This window comes from Scylla paramamosain, chromosome 40 (assembly GCF_035594125.1).
Source record: "Scylla paramamosain isolate STU-SP2022 chromosome 40, ASM3559412v1, whole genome shotgun sequence".
NCBI classification, from domain to species: Eukaryota; Metazoa; Arthropoda; class Malacostraca; order Decapoda; family Portunidae; genus Scylla; species Scylla paramamosain.
In genome coordinates, this window is record NC_087190.1 from 755,001 (window position 1) to 769,742 (window position 14,742).

At 43.8% G+C, this 14,742-nt stretch overlaps 1 long non-coding RNA gene across 9 annotated transcripts in view; it reads left to right on the plus strand.

Moving 5' to 3' along the window:
• Window positions 1-14,742, plus strand: part of LOC135092666 (uncharacterized) — a 221,275-nt gene that overhangs the window by 66,233 nt on the left and 140,300 nt on the right. For 3 of the 9 annotated variants that reach the window (XR_010262993.1, XR_010262989.1, XR_010262995.1), the window contains exon 4: window positions 8,370-8,452. The exons of the other annotated variants lie outside the window; for them this stretch is intronic. This is a non-coding gene — a long non-coding RNA (uncharacterized LOC135092666). The remainder of the gene's footprint in view (window positions 1-8,369; window positions 8,453-14,742) is intronic. 9 annotated transcript variants of the gene reach the window in all.

Consider the following 14,742-nt stretch of genomic DNA (forward strand, 5'->3'; position numbering starts at 1 on the left):
AAGGAAAGCCAGAATTAACCACGAAAATAGATAAATAACCCCAAAAATCCCCCAAATAAGGCCTAAGTAAATTGAAGGATGTAGCCCCACGTTCAGAGCGCCTATGAAAATATGACGTCATCAGGCCCAGCCCTCCTTCCTCCCCGTGTCTCTTCGTCAATATTTCCCTCAATTTCCAGGGTTTCCGGGCATATCCAGGTATTTTCCATACTAAAGAAATGAAGAAGGGAAGTGTGTGAGGAGTGTAGCAGTAGTAATAGTAGTAGTAATAGTTGTAGTAGCATTATTATTATTATTATTGAGAGTGTGTGTGGTGTCGTGTCAGGGCCGTCCTGTGTGGGGTTGCCAGCCTGGTATAGAGATAGGAAATAGCTTGTTTAGTACTCGTTTGCCAGACTGCAGGAGTGCTTGTTTGTTGACAGCTGCCAGGGAAGTGATGCCAAGGGTGGTGAGGGTGTCCGTGTGGCCGGCGTATGAAGGGTGAGTATTTAGATAAGTGGATTGGTTGATTTGTGGATGGGAGAATTGTTGTGTGGATGGGTGAGTGAATGTGTAGGTGGATGGGTGGGTGGGTGGTTAGATGCGTGTATGGGTGGTTGGATGAATGGGTGGATAAGTGGATTGGGGGTGGTTGATTGGTTCAGGGGATGGGTAGATGTGATTGAATAAGTAGATTGTACTGCTTGGTGAATTGATTGTAGCCTTGATGAACATTGTAGGCCTATATGACCTGAGTACCACCCGCCTCAGTACCAAGTGACTCCCCGTAGAAGCCACTCAGAATTTGGTGTTTTCGGTGTAACTCGTCAAGTAATATCACGCGAAACTCGCCAGATATTTCAACAACCTGCACCCACACTCGGAAATACGTGAAACAATTAAATTTTTAGGATAACTCAAACTGTTGTGCAAATAAGAAACTGTCGGTCCCTTAAAAAAAAAAAAAGAAGAATATTTAAGCTGTTGCTCGTAATGTTAGCACGCAAATGTCAAGTATTTCCCCACCCCCAATGTACATTTTCAGTTTGTTGACTGCCTAAAGAATAAACCGTTTATTATTATTATTATTATTATTATTATTATAGATAAGATTACTCTACACGTTTATCTTCAGTGTGATTTCCTGTGTGCTAAACTATGCATGTTTGGCTCACCACGCTTCGTAAGTCTGCCTGCATTGTCTTATTCTCCAGCTTAGTAAGTCTCTGTTTTGCATCTTCTCAAGCTTAGTAAGTCTGTATCTTTCGTCTTCTCCTCAAGTTTAGTAAGTAGGAACTCTGGTTATTCTCGAACCACTGCAACAGCAACACACGCCACAGCACTACAGCAGATAATAATTGTCTTTCCTGCAGTGCTAAGTCATAAGTTTCCCTTTACTTTTAACATCATTCATCAATATGAACATGTACTAAAACCTTCCAGCCAAATGAAATATACATTCAAAACGCAATATATAATCACTAAAATCCAAAAGGTACTAGAGAGAGAGAGAGAGAGAGAGAGAGAGAGAGAGAGAGAGAGAGAGAGAGAGAGAGAGAGAGAGAGAGAGAGAGAGAGAGAGACTTTCCCCTCAGCAAGACCAGGAGGCGAGGGGCAGAATTATAATTATGATGAAGATGCAGCGTTCCCTGAGGCTGGGAACGCTGTAAGTTGCCGAGAGTACGGGTGGCGGCGCTGCGGGACGGGGCGGGTACGAGAGCGGCAGGATGTGGCGTGCAGGGCAAGTGGAAGAAGGATTCACATGACACGAGAGAATAATTGTGGTGTCAGCCATGCGTTATGCGGGCGTGAGATCGAATGGCGCAGGTTCGGGGGACGCCCAGTGTACTTGGAATTACTGGGGTGTTGTGGCGTTGCTGCAGTGGCGTGTGTTTGAGTGTTGTGAGATATGTTTGAATGTTATGGTGTGTTCCTGTTGTGTGATGGGGTATTCTGCCGTGTTGTGGTGTGTGCGGGAGTGTTGTGGTGTGTTGCTGGGGTAGTAATGAAGTGTTTAAGTGTTGTGGTGGATGTTAGGAGTATTGAGGTGTGTGTGAAAATATTGAAGCGTGTGTGGGAGTGTTCTGGTGTGTGTTGGGAGTGTTCTGGTGTGTGTTGGGAGTGTTCTGGTGTGTGTTGGGAGTGTTCTGGTGTGTGTTGGGAGTGTTCTGGTGTGTGTTGGGAGTGTTCTGGTGTGTGTTAGGAATGTTGTGGTGTTTGTGGGAGTGTTGTGGTGTGTGTGGGAGTGTCGTGGCGTGTGTGGGAGTGTTGTGGGGTGTGTGGGAGTGCTGTGGCGTGTGTGGGAGTGTTACTTACCATATAAATAGATTTAAGGACAAAGTATTAAAATTTAACGTCAAATCTCCTAACCCCCTTTTCTGTTATTTATTTATTTATTTATTTTTTACATGATTTTTGTTTACATGATACCTGGAAGTTCTTGTATATAGTGTGAACCAAGAGTCACCTTTGTTATGGGCAAAGAATGACTGGAAGTGACTGGGTGAAGATGCAATAACGATACACGACAACAAAATTCACCACAGCAAATTTACTATATTGTTAATGCGAATCAGTATCACACACTACACTGCCTGACAAAATATTCATCACCGCCGTAATGTCACTCAGCCTTCACAAATACCACGCTTGCTGTGACTCTCAGTAATTCCCTGATGGTGAACACAGGAGATGTCCAGGAAGGCTTGAAAAATTAATGAGTACAGTTCTTTGTTACTCTTACAGTAGGAGAGAGGATAAGTCACTTACATTTACAAGTCAAGGGTAGTGGCCACTTGTTGGTGTATGTCAATAACTATACGCTAGATAATTCAGACTGATGACACTCTGATAAAAGCTTATCCTAATAAATACATGCACACTATTGAAACATCGGACTTCATATATACTTGGAGGTGAATTAGTGCTTGCTTAATTAGATGATTTAAAAGGAGATTAGACATATTTATAGATAGGGATGATAAATTGAAATAGGTATGTTTTATGTATGGACTGCCACGTGTAGGCCTGATGGCTTCTTGCAGCTGCCTTTTTTTTTACGTATTGCTTCCAAACACCATTAGTAATTGGCTTTTTGTATAGTGTATTTTTGTCTGATCTTACTTATATATCAAAAAAAACATCACATTTAAATATATCGACCTGCACCTGTTGAGTATTACATCTAAGTATACCAATACCAGGCAGGCACTACGTTAACACTGTCCTCTATCAAGTTCAAGCAACACTAATTGGCAACCACACCGAATTTTCTTGGCGTAATAATTTTTAATACATTGCCTTAAAAATCAAGAAATATCAGATGATGTTCGCCTCTCACTCGGTTAATTCCACGACGTTGATTCTCTCTCTCTCTCTCTCTCTCTCTCTCTCTCTCTCTCTCTCTCTCTCTCTCTCTCTCTCTCTCTCTCTCTCTCTCTCTCTCTCTCTCTCTCTCTCTCTCTCTCTCTCTCTCTCTCTCTCTCTCTCTCTCTCTCTCTCTCTCTCTCTCTCCCCCCTGTTTGAGAGTATCAGAGCGCTATTTAATGAGTGTCAATTATCTGTGTATGATGCCAATTAATGTTTACTCACTGTCTGGCGTAACACTAATGCAAAGATCAAATGTTACAGATTCAATCAGCGAGGCGAGGCAAGGACGATATTCTCATTCCAAGCAAATCAGCTGGTGTTGTTTTTGTAGTTTGTTGTTGTTGTTGTTGTTGTTGTTGTTGTTGTTGTTGTTGTTGTTGTTGTTGTTGTTGTTGTTGTTGTCTTTTTATTGTGTAGGTTAATGGTTGTGAATTGTTTGATTGGAGATATTTTTTTTTATCTTGTCACTGATAGTATGAAATATTTGCATCTCTTGGACACGATTAAGCTGAAGATAAATGTTGAGGTTATACAGAAAATTATTATATTTGTCATTATTTCACATATTTTCTCTACCTTTAAGAGATCGAAAACAAAGCCGCTCTCTCTCTCTCTCTCTCTCTCTCTCTCTCTCTCTCTCTCTCTCTCTCTCTCTCTCTCTCTCTCTCTCTCTCTCTCTCTCTCTCTCTCTCTCTCTCTCTCTCTCTCTCTCTCTCTCTCTCTCTCTCTCTCTCTCGTGATTGATAGTTTAACAAGTATTCAGTATATCTGAGCATCATTAACAACAACAACAAAAACATACGAAACCGTGCAATCATCCTAAACGCATTAACAGTGATGGGTGAATGGAATGGACCCAGTAATCAAGTTGTTAGTGCAGTCATTAACAAGCTTTAAAAGAAGAAAAGATTTGTGGATAAGGATGGTAGTCGGAAGCTGACACGTGTAAACCTGATGGCTTCATGCAGTTTACCTTGTTTAGTTTATATTTATTTAATTTTAGTTATTTGTTGTTTTATTGCACTTCATCAGCGTTGCGCAGATACGACAGTTGCCTATCAGCTCTCAGTGAACAGACTCGCTTACACTCACGTCATTATCTCTGGCTCAAGTACAAATGAACACATTGTAGTCACGGCAGTTCACCGTTGTGCTAGAAAGTGACTGGCGCCGCTCACTGTACCACGTGTACCAGACTGAATGAAGCTGTTGTTATTCCAGTACTCCCGTGAACCTCTCAAGCCTTCTGTATCTTGGAGTTGTTGCTGTTATTATTAGTACCATCATTGTTATTATTAGAGTTAAGATGAGTTGGATAAGAGAAAACAAGGGTCTGCCTCGCGTGTCTGATCCCTTGGGTTCCGCCGTGCAGCCCCACAAGTGTACGAGGAGCGAGGGAACACGTGTTGCCGCTGCGTACCCTTGTGGTATTATAGTGACCTTCGCCTTAGATCAGAGGACGTGTTTGGTTTGCCTGGGGGAGGGTTAGTGTGTGTGTGTGTGTGTGTGTGTTCTATTTTCAGTCTATTTATCTCTGTTCTGTCTGTCGATATGTCTGTCTTTCTTGTTTTCTTTCTTTCTTTGCTTTCTCTCTCTCTCTCTCTCTCTCTCTCTCTCTCTCTCTCTCTCTCTCTCTCTCTCTCTCTCTCTCTCTCTCTCTCTCTCTCTCTCTCTCTCTCTCTCTCTCTCTCTCTCTCTCTCTCTCTCTCTCTCTCTTTGTGTACGTATGTATGACTAAATTGATAACAATAACGCACTTTACTTAATACCAAACCATACCTACTAATACTCCTCCTTAGCTCACCTTCAAAAGTTTTAATAATAAAGGTACTGAAGACGCCAGGCAATTACTATACAGTACCTTGAGTGTTGACCAGAGCGGCAATTACATCAACACTGGCATCGATAATGTATTGATGTACTTATTGCCTGCCTATTGTGTGTGTGTGTGTGTGTGTGTGTGTGTGTGTGTGTGTGTGTGTGTGTGTGTGTGGGTGTTATATACGCAGATTATGTGGTGCTGAATATTAAGCATGTTTGCTGAGTGGTGATCAAGTAATTTGCTTCTATCGACTCCAGGTTATGTGTTTATGACGTGAAGAGAATCAGGAACAGCTGGAGGAGACTCGTACATGGCGCCAGCACGTAACTTTAGGGAAAGGAAAATAGGAAGAAGAGGGGGAGGGGGTCAGGAGGAGGGGCGTCTGTTTGGTTGAGGTGTGAAAATAAAGACGTGAGAGGTAGGGGGAAAGAAAAGCAAATAGAGGTAGGGAAGGAAGTAAGGGTGGAGAGGCAGGGAAGGAGGGAACGGTGTGAGAGGTTTGGAAGGAAGGAGGGAGTGGTAAGTGTGTGAGGGATGGAGGCAGAGGGAAAGAGAGGCTGCGAAGACACACACACACACACACACACACACACACACACACACACACACACACACACACACACACACACACACACACACACACACACACACACACACACACACACACACACACACACACACACACACACACACACACATCTGTCGAGAGAGAGAGAGAGAGAGAGAGAGAGAGAGAGAGAGAGAGAGAGAGAGAGAGAGAGAGAGAGAGAGAGAGAGAGAGAGAGAGAGAGAGAGAGAGAGAGAGAGAGAGAGATAGTAAACACACACACACACACACACACACACACACACACACACACACACACACACACACACACATACCCAGTGCGTGTCAAGCTGTCAGTTCTGTCATGCACTTTTCCTGCCTTTCACTCCCCCTCCAGCCTTCCCTTGATGGCTGTATTGATCAGGCATCCTCAAGCACCTCGCACCAGTCCCCACCGCCCATTTGGAACACTTGTGCTTGTATTCTTAAGAGTTTTGTTGTCCCATAAAGACTCAAAGGGCGTAGAGTTGGCTTTGTCAGGTTCTTCAGGTGTTTTTATCATTGATGTTGCAGAGCAGTTTTTAAATTATCACGATAATCAAGGAAACGTCTATTAACTAGACAGAAACTTCCAATAGAGCACTAAAATCATGAAAAAAAAAATATATATATATATGAACACCAATTTAATCGTGGTCTCGCTACACCAATTTCGCTAGAATTATGAAAAAAAAAACCGATTCAAAACACCGATAACTTTAATTAGAGCATGCTAAACTATGACCAGCATCATTAAGACACGTTTAAAAATATAAATAACTTCAACTAGTGTGTATTAAACCATCTTTAAAATTTTGGAAACTCCTTTGAAAACACCAACAACTACTGGTGCATATTAAACTACAACTAAAAGAATCAAAACCCCACTGAAAATCTCAATAACTTCCACTAGAGCATGTTAAAAATAGCTGAAATTAGATGCCAAAACGTTTAGAAATAAGCGCCTTGGTTAGGAAGCTTTTTGTCCGAACACTCTTGAATGCCTTCAGGAGAAACTAAGTGCATGAATAGTAAAGAAATGTACCTCCTTGACTTTTGCCTTGACATATATGATGATGAAGGCAAAAAAAAAAAAAAAAAAAAAAAAAAGAGGGAGTAATGTTGATGAAAAAATGTTTAAACGTTTGTTGTGGAAGTTCTAAGGAATTTGTTAAAGTGCATGACCGTATTTGAACGTATTCTTCTGGCTGTGTTTGAAGTGTGCTGCAGTGAAGGACTTGTGGTGCGTGCCTACACTGAAATATTTATTGTGCCTTCACGCTGAACTGAAAGAACTGCTGGCTGACCATATGTGTGTGTGTGTGTGTGTGTGTGTGTGTGTGTGTGTGTGTGTGTGTGTGTGTGTGTGTGTGTGTGTGTGTGTGTGTGTGTGTGTGTGTGTGTGTGCAACGACGTTTCTCTCTCTCTCTCTCTCTCTCTCTCTCTCTCTCTCTCTCTCTCTCTCTCTCTCTCTCTCTCTCTCTCTCTCTCTCTCTCTCTCTCTCTCTCTCTCTCTCTCTCTCTCTCTCTCTCTCTCTCTCTCTCTCTCTCTCTCTCTCTCTCTCTCTCTCTCTCTCTCTCTCTCTCTGCATAAGGAAGGAAATATTGATAAGACATTATAAGTCAGATGAATCCTTCCACCCTCACCCTTGACGCCCCGCCTAGAGTGTGTGGCCGGCGGGCGTGACTCGCTCATCAACTAGTGATTGGCTGATGGGCGTCTCTGGTGGGGTGAGTGAGTGGCCCTATCTCCTCTCTGTCTCCCTTCCCTCACCCCGGTGCATGTGTTACCTGTATTAGGAGCACTGAGCTGGCTGATGCTTCTATATATTACGAATTATTCTAAATTATTTTTTCATCACCGGTAACGTGAGATGATAAATTATTTCAATTACCATTTTGCTCTTTATATCCGTCAAATTTACTGTAGACTTTCAACTCAAATGTCCTCTCTCCCGTGAGTAAGTGTGCCGTGATATTTTTTTAATTAAGTAATAAAGACTGCCCATTGGTTTACTCTTTCGTGCCCCGGCAGGCGACCAGCGCAGGTGTATCTGGACGGGGAGCGGGTTTGATGCGTAATCCAAAACACTTCTAGCCGCACCTCCACTTCATTCAAAAGGCTCTAGTTAAAGTTACGCAGGCTTTAAGAGTGTTTTGTGCGGTTCTAGTGGGAGATGAACAAAATTTCTATATTAACAGGAGAAACGTTCTTGAGAACCCTTTGTGGCATTTGGAAATAGTCGTGGTGATTTTCGTTTCGTAATGATTTTTTTCTTTTCTTTCTTTCTTTCTTTATTTATTTATTAATTGTAATATCGTTAATTTCTGAATAGGCCATCAACCATTCTGCGCTGAATTGTTTTATTTTATTGACTCATTGTGTCTTATTGTTGTGGAAACGCCAGACAGACAGTGACTCACTAGCGCTGATGGCAATATAAACTGTATCACATGTACATGATTTTACCTTATGTATTATTAATGTTTGTATTTTAACCAGCTTTTAATGACAATATTTTTTTATAATCCATTTAGTTTTCTTTCGTTGCATGAATAGTTTCGCAATAATCTTTTACGTAATTAACATTTTGCTATGATATTGTGTCACAGTCTGATGTGCTCCATCTCACTGTAACTCGTGATGCAAGTGTGTCTGCCTGCCCATCTACCAGTCCGTCTATCTACCTCCCTCTGTATGTATATCTTTCTATCAATCTCTATATATTTCTTTCTTTTCTTTTTGTTTGTTTATTTTGTTTGTTTGTTTCCATCGATCTATTTATTTATTTCTGTTACGTTATGGGTCTCTCTATCTATCCATCCATACACTCGTCCATCCATCCATCCATGTATCTATCTATCTATCTATCTATCTATCTATCTATCTATCTATCTATCTATCTATCTATCTATCTATCTACCTACCTACTTACCTGTATCTACTTATCTATAGGCGGGTTGCCACACGCGCACTTTTTGGGCACGACGTGGCACGAGGTGAGTGCGCACCCAATTCGCGCCAACTCGTGCCCAACAAGCGCGGCAGCTCGTGCAGACCTCTTGCCACCAAGTCGGGGAAGTCGAGGCAGGTGGCACGACGTCGCGTTAAAATTAAAACAGTTTCATTTTTTTTCCCGACGTGGTACGAAGTGGCGACGTCGGCCCCACCTCGTGCCATCACCTCGTGACACCTCGTACCCTGTTCGAGACACCTCGCGCCTATTGGCACGACGTCGCGCCTGGCGCGCAGTGGTGCGAGCTCGTGCTACCTGGGCGCGAGGTGTCACGAGGTGTGGTGCGGGGTGGTACGAGGTTAGTGCGAGGTGGGCGCGACGTTAGTCCGAGGTGGGCACGAAGTTAGCGCGAGGTGGTGGCGAGCTGTATAATTGCCTCTCACGTGACCTGATCCAAGGGGTATATAAACAGCACCCGTGGGCCACATGGTCACTTATCTCGCAAACACAGACAGAAGAAGAACCCTCCCATCTCCAAGCCAACCTTTCCAAGATGCCCAAGAAAGGCAAGCAGCAAGCACCACAGCAGGAGTCTTCCCCGAGTCTGCAGGAGGAAGAAACTGGTGATGTTCCTCCTGAGGTTCCTGACGACACTGACGTTCCTGATGTGGAAGTGGTGAAGGTACAACCTGTTGCTGGGCTCTCCAGGAAACGCACTCGGCCATCCAAGAAAGACGTTCAGGACTACCCCTTCAACGACGACCAACTGAGGGAGATAGCAAACTACGTCCAGTTGCATCCAGAGCTCTACGATAAGCGGAACGAGAAGTGGCTGAATCCGGCGTGGAAGGAGAGCCTCTGGAAGGACCTGGCCCAAACTTTCTCGGACTGTTCTCACCAGCAGGTGAAGAAGGTGGTGGACAAGAAGAGAACAGATTTTGGGAAAATCGAGAAGAGGGAGAGCAAAAGAGTGGATCAAGCAGCCAGGCCGAGGACGCAGAGAGCAGAAGATCGTCGAGGTTTGGGCCTTCCTGGCAGGTCACATCGCCCACGAAAGTACGCACCCTAGTGATGACTTCGGCAGACAAGGTGACGATCAAGATTCCTCCAGCCATGAGTCTGTCCTATCGGCCCACTCAATTGCCAGGAGGAAGAGGAAGAAGGAACGGCAGGAGGAGGAACTATCCAGCCCACGATCCACCAAATCTACCCGGGAGAGCAGTGCCATCCAAGAACTACTCCAGAGTGCACAGCTGCTAGCTACACGAAAACCACCAGTCGAGGGACCTGACGCTGACATCCGGCAGTTTGTTGAATTTATGTACACTCGCCTGAAGAAGGTTTCCCCATGCATCATGGAGTACTCTTCTCCAAGATCGCGTACATGATCAGCCTCATGGAGGAACCAGTGATGGCCAGGAGTGCTATTAAAGACCCGAGGAGGTTGCTGGATTCTGTGCCCATGCACTAGGAGTTGCGAGCCCATCGCACCTGTGGCAGCCTCCTGCACCGCCTACTCTTGCTCCTGCTCCTCCTCCTCCTCCTCCAGTCTATCATCAGCCGCAGTACCAGCAGCCACATTACTCGCAGCCCCAATACCAACAACAACAGTACCAACAGCCTCAACAACAACAGTACCAACAGCCTCAACAACAATACCAGCCTCAACAATCAGAACAGCAACAGTTCCCTCAGCAGCCACAGCAGCAGCAGGTGCCCACCCCAATACAGTGGGAATCTATACTCGGCTGTTCACCGTCCCCCGTCAAGACCCTGCAGCACACAAGTACGACCACCAAACTCCAGGGCCAGAAGACGAAATCGCCGGCGAAAAAGGCCATAATGTCCCCCATGATCGAGACGCCGAAGGGCTACGAGGCGGAGGATAGCGACGAGTAAATGTAAATAAAATAAAAATGTATTGCATATAAAAATATGTTAAAATGTATGAAATAAATATGAAAAAAACAACTATATTTTTTCCCTTTTCATTTATAATATAAGTATGGATATAAAATAATAACTGGTAAAAGGAGACATTAAAAACACTTTTTAATGTTTCCTTTTACAGTAAAAAAATTATAAACTACAAACTGAATATAAATAATTGGGACATAAATGGTAAAAGAGAAAAAAAATATACTAAAACTTGGGAAGTTAAGAAATGGATTGAAAATTGAGGATTTGAAATGATAACAGATAAAAGGGAATAATGAAGAGTTGGTAATAAAGAACTTGGAAAATAATAACTGAATATATAAATAAGGTATTGAAATAATAACTGGTAAAAGGTAAAACACTTGGAAAATTAAATCAGAGAATCACACACGGAAAAGGTACTGTCCCCATAATATATATATATATATATATATATATATATATATATATATATATATATATATATATATATATATATATATATATATATATATATATATGAACATTTTATAGCTTTGATATATCCATCAAGTATAGATTTTATTTCAATGTCGTAAATATGAAAAATTCTTTGCTAAAATTTTAATCTTATAACCAGACAATCTTAACAATTTTAGACCAAAGTCTTATGTAATTAATAAATGAAGGTGTTTAATTATCCAGATTTGCCTATTACTTAATAAGTTAATAATTTTTGTAAACATTAAATTCATATTTAAAATTTTTTTTAACATATATTCTATTTTACTCTTATTTCCTTTCCCATTCCCTCCCACCCAAATATGATATTCCTATAATGTATATAGTTTATATTTTGGGATATAATTCAAAGTCAAGGAAGCTTAATCGGTTTCTTTATTATCAAATACACAGATAACATTTATTAACACAGCTTATATATATATATATATATATATATATATATATATATATATATATATATATATATATATATATATATATATATATATATATATATATTATTTATTTATTTAATTATTGCTCCATCCTTTGTTCGTCTGCTGGTCGTCCTCTTGGATATACCATCCTTTCTCGCCAGGGAACTGCGCCTGCTTCTGATGCATAGTACAAAGCCAGGTAGTCTCGGACGGCCTTTGCTTCTCTCGTTGGATTTGTTCCCCGTCGAGTTTGGAGGCGTTGCATCAGATTTGGTATGTTCCTCCACGATCCATCAATCACGTTATGGTCACCATCTTCGCAGTCGACTTCTTGGGGATGGAAATTTGAGTAGCGGTCCAATATCAGGTTGTGCATCACACCCACACATGGTGACAATTTTGACAACTGCAGGTCGTTGTAGCATGGTAGTGCCGAAGACTCTAAATCGTGACTGCAGGAGACCGAAAGCATTTTCCACCACACGACGGGCGCGAGACAACCTGTAGCTGAAGATTTTTTCTTCGTATACCTGGGATTGATGTGAGTAAGGTTTCATAAGCCAGGTCTTGAGGGCGAAGGCATCATCAGCAACAACGTGGAATGGGATTGGCGTGTCGTCACTCGGCAGGAAGCTGTGCTCTGGAAATCCCACTCGTTTCTGCGCGATGGCATCGTGAAGGGTGCACTTGAACCAAGTTCCTCCATCACCAGCACTTCCTTCAGCACCTACGTCGACGTACAGGAACTTGTAGTTTGCATCTGCGACGGCCATGAGGACAATGCTGTGGAACTTCTTGTAATTGAAGAACAGTGATCCTGCATGCCAGGGCTTCTTCACTCGAACATGCTTGCCATCCAGACCACCTCCACACTTGTGATAGTTCCACCTCTTTGAGAATCCTTCGGCAACTTGATTCCATTCTTCTGGAGTTCTTGGGCACTTGAGCACCTCAGGTTTGTATATGTCAATTATGGCCTGGCAGACTTTAGGTACGAATCTACAGATGGCGGTTTTGGAGACCCTGAAGCTGTATTGCAGACTCGTATATGAATCGCCGGATGCCAGGAATTGGAGGGTGACAACCAACTTCAACCCCACTGACAGGGGCTCTCTCATTCTGGTGGCTTTTTTGGCGAGGATTGGAGTAAGCCGGTCCACCATCTCTCTGAAAAGTTCAGGTTTGATGCGGAGGAAGTTCTTGTAGCCCTTGGTGTCTTCTCGGTTGAGCTCCTGCAGCAGGTGGTGAAAATCGCCATGCATCGATCGTCTCGTAAGCCATTCACGGCACCATATTGTTCTGGGTCTTCTTGCTCGTGGCTGGGGTGGCACGGGAGGTTGCTGTAGACGTCTTCTTTGCAGCAGCAATGCAGCAGCCACCATCAGGATTCCTGCCATCAGTACTTGAGCCTCTTGTCTGTAGTTTTCTTCCTCCATCTTCCCTGCTTGCCAGTCTAGCTTTGAGTGACTTGATCATCATTCCCCACCCTTTATATACCGCTTGGGAGGCGCTGCAAATATTGGACGCATCCTCACAACACCCCGTGACATATCGTGACAGTACATCGGCAACAACCTCGTAATTAATTAAAATGCCTGTGCGACCCCTCAAAACGGGTCGTCGGGTTGGGCACACCTCGTGTGCACGTCGCGATGACCTCGTGCCCACGTCGTGATCACCTCGTGTCACGTCTCGCAACACCTCGTGCCCAGATCGGGCTCACCTCGTGCCACATCGCCACACCCTTGCGCGCAATGTACCCGACGTCTCTGTTTCTGTACTGTTTCTACTCGCGGTGTGGCGCGCACTCACCTCGTGCCACGTCGTGCCCAAAAAGTGCGCGTGTGGCAACCTACCTTATCAGTGTGTGTGTGTGTGTGTGTGTGTGTGTGTGTGTGTGTGTGTGTGTGTGTGTGTGTGTGTGTGTGTGCTTGCGTGCGTATGTGTACTGTACATGTCTGTTTATTCATCCGTCTATCTCTTTACCTACATATCTACCTACCTATCTATCGGTCGATATATGTACCCCTCTTCCTATCTCTCTATCAATCTGTACTGCCATATAACCTTTTCACGACGTCAAAACTAGCAGATCAAATATGTAACGTCAGCACTGCAAGGGAGCGATGCATTATTCACTGGCCAGTTCAGGGCGAGAAAGGCTGCAAGAAGCGACACTGGGTAGCTAGAGGCAGAATACAAGGCGGAAGCATGGCCTTGTCCCTTGGTGAGTGGCGGCCCCTGGTGTTAGAACGATGCTAATGAAAGACCCACGATTATGTCAGGGTGGAACAGACGTGACTGGGTGGATGATTGGCTGGCTGTTCAGAGAATTGGTTGGCTTTTGTGTGTTGTGGCCTCTGTCGGTGAATTTTACTGGTATTGGTGGTGGTGGTGGTGGTGGTGGTGGTGGTGGTGGTGGTGGTGAAGCTACTGTTATTGTTATTCTTAATGCTGCTGCTGGTACGTAAATCTGCTATTAATGCTGCTATCGCCACTGCTACTACGAGTACATGCAAATACTTCAACACACACACAGACACACACACACACACACACACATCTCTATCAGACATTTACAAAAAACTCGTACAAATATTCGACCAAAAAAAAAAAAAAAACACACAGATATTCCTGATAACCCGAAAAATACGAGACATTCGACGTCAATATTTTAACAAAGGTAGAATCCTCTGGCGACGACTATGGCGGCGGTAGTGGTGGTGGTGGTGGTGGCGGCGGCGGGAGAGGCAGGTTCGCCACAATGGCCTGCTTGGTTAAGGGGAAAATTCACTAACTGGCAAACCGACCTTGACACCTGCCACTGCCGCTGAATCAATACTCCCGCGAGGCTATCAAAGGGCGCCTCCCCCTCCTCCTCCCCCTCCCCCTCCCTTTCCTCCATCACCTGCCATCTCCCCCATTCTCGTGTTTCTCCTTCTGCTGCTACTACTACTACTACCTCTTGCCATCCCCTCCCCCTCCCCGTTCCCCTCTCCCTCCTCCTGTTCCTCCTCCTGCTATAACTGCCTTCCGCCCCTACCTACCTGTATCTACACACACACACACACACACACACACACACACACACACACACACACACACACACACACACACACACACACACACACACACACACACACACACACACACACACACACACACACACACACACACACACACACACACACA